The following is a 4147-nucleotide window of genomic DNA, read 5'->3' on the forward strand; positions in this document are numbered from 1 at the left end:
ACCGAGGCCCCAGGACACTTCCCTGAGGAACTCCACATTATTAAAGAAAGCGAACAGGATGATTTATTAATGTTTTTTTTAAGAAAAGTGGTACAGTATACCTCCTACAATACATTAGACTACACCACTGTCTTCAGGTATCTGTTGGCATTGTTAGAGACCAACTCAGCTGAAAGCTAACACGCTAGCATCCAGCTGTTTCTCTCCTCAGTCGAGTGGTTCCCAACTTTTCAGATTGTCATTTGAACAATTGTTTGAGGATCTAAGTCAAACTCAACAACACGGTCTCACGGCAGATCGTGAAATTGTCACGTTATTTTTAATCTATCGATTCGTGTACAAGAACACGTTAATCTAATTTTTTTCCGTGGTGGCAAACACGAAATGGGAAGCATCTATACGGAGGTTGGGTTTAGGAAAATCCAGTCCAATCCACTTTATTTATATAGCACGATAGAATAAATAAAATACAATATGACAAACACAATACAAATATGCAAGTATACACATAAGATCAACACTCCACCTGGTGTTAAAAAAGATAAGAAAAGATGAACGGGGGAAAGCAAACGTCACACACGGGGACATGTTTTTTTAAGTATTGGTTCAGGCGCCGTTTTAAAAGCATCATTTTAGCACCGGTATCGCAAAAAACCACGAATGATACCCAAGCCTTTTGATGATTGAATTTACGGAGTTACACCCAGTCGCACATAAGCAAAAATTCAACGTGCTATCATGATTTCGCGTAAACTTACACGCCCACTTTCTTAAGCCAAGTGGCGTGTTATCTGCACGCATTTTGAGCTGTCTGCGTGTATGTTTACGCTGTAAACAGCGGTCGTAAACATACACGCCACTTGCCGTGTTATCGCGAGAAGAAAGCGACGGTTGAGTTTAGGAAACGGCCGCGGGGGACGCACGACAATAACGGGACGGTTGTGATTAGGAAAACAACAACGGGGAAACTAAACGCCACACGCCGGCCACGATTCCCGGTCTCCTGGGTGAAAGTCCTGTGTTGTTCGTCCCATCCACCACCCCCAACCAACCTCCTTATACGGAATTTCGGCATTTCAACCCACGCAGGCAGGCAGTGTGTAGCCGGCCTAAGAGTTACAACACAGCTGTGGGTTCACAAACAGAGACTAAGTTTCCCTAGCAACAGACATCAAGTCAGAGCTGGTCCACCAAGATGTCCTCCGAATTATGAGCCCTGATCTGTTCTCTCCCTCAAGCTTTTATCCTATCCTCACAGGGGGTCTTCTTGTTTCTAGACAGACAGAAATTGTTATTTTACACACACACACACACACACACCAAATATTCGCTACCGTAGTCGTGCTGTGATCACGACATTGTCGTGCTGGCCACCGCGAAAAAAAACGAGAAAAATGTGCCCATGTACACGAATCAATAGATTAAATAACGTGACCATTTCACAAACTGCCGTGAGACTGCGTTGAACTCAAAAAGGCCCGCGGGCCGAACCTGGCCCTTTGCAGGTTTTTATCCGGCCCACATACCAACTTAGGTTCACAATAAATGTAATCTAGTTGTGCGCCAAACCCGAAAAGACAGGAAACTGTTTTTCAAACTGTAATTACGCGACACGCAAAGCAGAATTTGGCAGATTTGCCGACTTTGACGCTCCGAAATTCCCCCAGAAGCAGAGAGTTTTTATATTCAGGCTATGAAACCGATTCTTGTGAGTCGGCCGTGTGGTAGCCTGCTTTTAAAAACTTAATTTTGTTTTGCTTGATTTGCTAAGGAACTTTTTTGCTGACTTCTGTAGGGCTGTAATGTCAACAAAAATGTGACAAATGTGTCGGAGAAAGCAAGAAAAATTACAAAAAACGTGACAAAAAACGACATTCAGTAATACAGGTAAAGATATTTGATTTTTCTCAATAAAAACATGTCAGTAAACTCTACATGTCTGGCCCTGGATGTGATTCTCATTTCCCAGGGTGGCCCTTAGTGAGAATGAGTTTGACAGCCCTGATCTAAGGGGTTTTGGGTTTTAACTTTTGACCCCGAGTCTGGGAACCAGCGCTGAGAAACGCTAACGCTGAATGTCCGGTTCTGTTTGAACTCCTGCCTTTAATACCAGATCAGATACTTTGTGATGTTCGTAAAATGATATATTGTACAATTGAACAGATAAAGAAGCTTTAGTTTTCTGAGTGAATTTTGCTGAATAGTTTCGTAATAAAACTGATTTCCTTCCAGTTGTGTGTTTCCTAACATTACTTTGACATGTCCTCTGTTTTTCAGATTTATATGATGAAAGGAATTATGTCTAAAATAAAGCCCTAAGGACTGTCAAATCTGACTCCAATTTATTAATTCCCAGTCCTTACGTTGGACTAAAGTTTACCTTCTGGTAGCTGTGCCAAGAGAAATCTCAATCATTCCCAATCTAGCAGAGACGGAGAGCGTAGGTATATGTAAGGAGATAACATAGACACAGGCTAATTATTGATCACTAAAATGATAGTTAACATTAGGAATTAAACTTAAACAGCTAATGGAAGTCCAAACTGCCTGAGAGCTTCTCCTGTACTATACGGTAATTCCTCTACTATGAGACAGTAAGTCTCGTGGTTATGACCCAATCGTTAGCCTATTTTTATAAAAACGTCTGCTACGGAGCCATAACGTGAGGTACAAGGTAATGGAGCCTTTTATACATTGTCGTGTTTCTTTAGAAATAAACAACGGACAAATAGAGTCTTTAAACTCTTCAGATGTAAAGTTATTCTCTGACAAAGTGACGTCAAAATGAATGGCAGTCAATGGGATGCTAACGGGAGGTGATGGCTTGGTACACTGTAAGAAAAGATACACCATATCTACTCAATAAAAATGAGGCAACAGATTACAAGCAATATTATTAATTAAATTTCACATGGTTTGGTATTGAGTAAATATTAATTAAATGAGAGTTATCCATTTAATATGAGTATATTGGAATAAAAAACAGTACAGAATTAATTATAACCTAAACAAAAATATTGAGTTGATTTAAAAAAGATAAACTCCCTAATGTGTAAATAGTACTAATAAAAATGTATTTAATTCTAAATATCAATGATATATAATTGAGTAATAATCATCTACATTAATCTGCACATCGATTTGAATTTAATCAATGCAATAAATTAAATCTAAATATTCTTTCTTAGGAATAACTAGTCTATGGCCCAGAAAGTACAGAACTTAACAAATACTCAAATAAGAATTTTATTAGCAATTCACTTTTGTGCTTTCGACTCATTGTAGCAGTGCTGGGCAGTATACAGGTATACGGATATTAATTTCCCATGTGATATGAATTTTTCACATACCGTAATACAAGCGCAATGCCGCAGAGAACGCTACGGCTAAAATGATCTGCGAGTGACTTCAGAACGGAACAGAAGCCATGTTAACTTCGTACCCTTCTCACTCATGGTTGTAAATTTACAACAATTAACCCACAACTAACTCTCTTTAATAGGATAAAACACCATAGCACACAACTATTTGTGACTTTAGCATTACAATTTCTAACACTAATAATTTTACATTTAGCCTACAAATTTACACAGCCGAACGGCATGCTGGGTAACATTATAGCTGCTAGCTAGCTAGGTTGACAGGAAGTGCTTTTCAATTAAAATTAGCCTGATTAAATTGATTTGAATTAACTCAATATTCTCTCTATTTGGGATTAGATGAATATAATGCTTATGTTTTATTTAACTACAATGGTTGGATTTTATTCCAAACATTTTTATTTGAAATTTAATTAAATATTTGCCTCAAAATCTCAAAATGGTAAATATGTATTATTTTATATTATTTTATTATATTATTATTATTCACTTTAGGCCTACTTGTTTTGCAAAAAACAAAGAAAAACAAAATTTGTATTTAGTATTGAACGGTTGGAGTCACACAGAGCTAATTTTATGGGTATTGATTGGTTAGTTTGCGGGTAGTGGGCGGGTCTTTCTCTATCCCCGGCTGTCTATTGGCTGTTTCGCGGGCATGGGGCGGGACCTCGTCTGTAGATTGGTTATTTGATAGCGTAGTGGGCGGGGCTAGATTTAAACCAGAGTCCCGCCCGCTGAAGAGAAGAGTGTCAGGTTTCCTAAAAGCT

General features: G+C 38.6%; 1 protein-coding gene across 6 annotated transcripts in view; it reads left to right on the forward strand.

Annotated features, from left to right (window-relative positions):
* The first annotated feature begins 4087 nt into the window (after nucleotides 1–4087).
* wdr62 (WD repeat domain 62) overlaps nucleotides 4088–4147 on the forward strand; it is a 46643-nt gene continuing 46583 nt past the window's right edge. For all 6 annotated transcript variants that reach the window (XM_036001599.1, XM_036001603.1, XM_036001604.1 and 3 more), the window contains exon 1: nucleotides 4088–4147. This exon is cut by the window's right edge and continues 276 nt beyond it. The gene's annotated coding sequence lies outside the window, so the exon portion shown is untranslated.

This window comes from Sander lucioperca, chromosome 5 (assembly GCF_008315115.2).
Source record: "Sander lucioperca isolate FBNREF2018 chromosome 5, SLUC_FBN_1.2, whole genome shotgun sequence".
Classification (NCBI taxonomy): Eukaryota; Metazoa; Chordata; class Actinopteri; order Perciformes; family Percidae; genus Sander; species Sander lucioperca.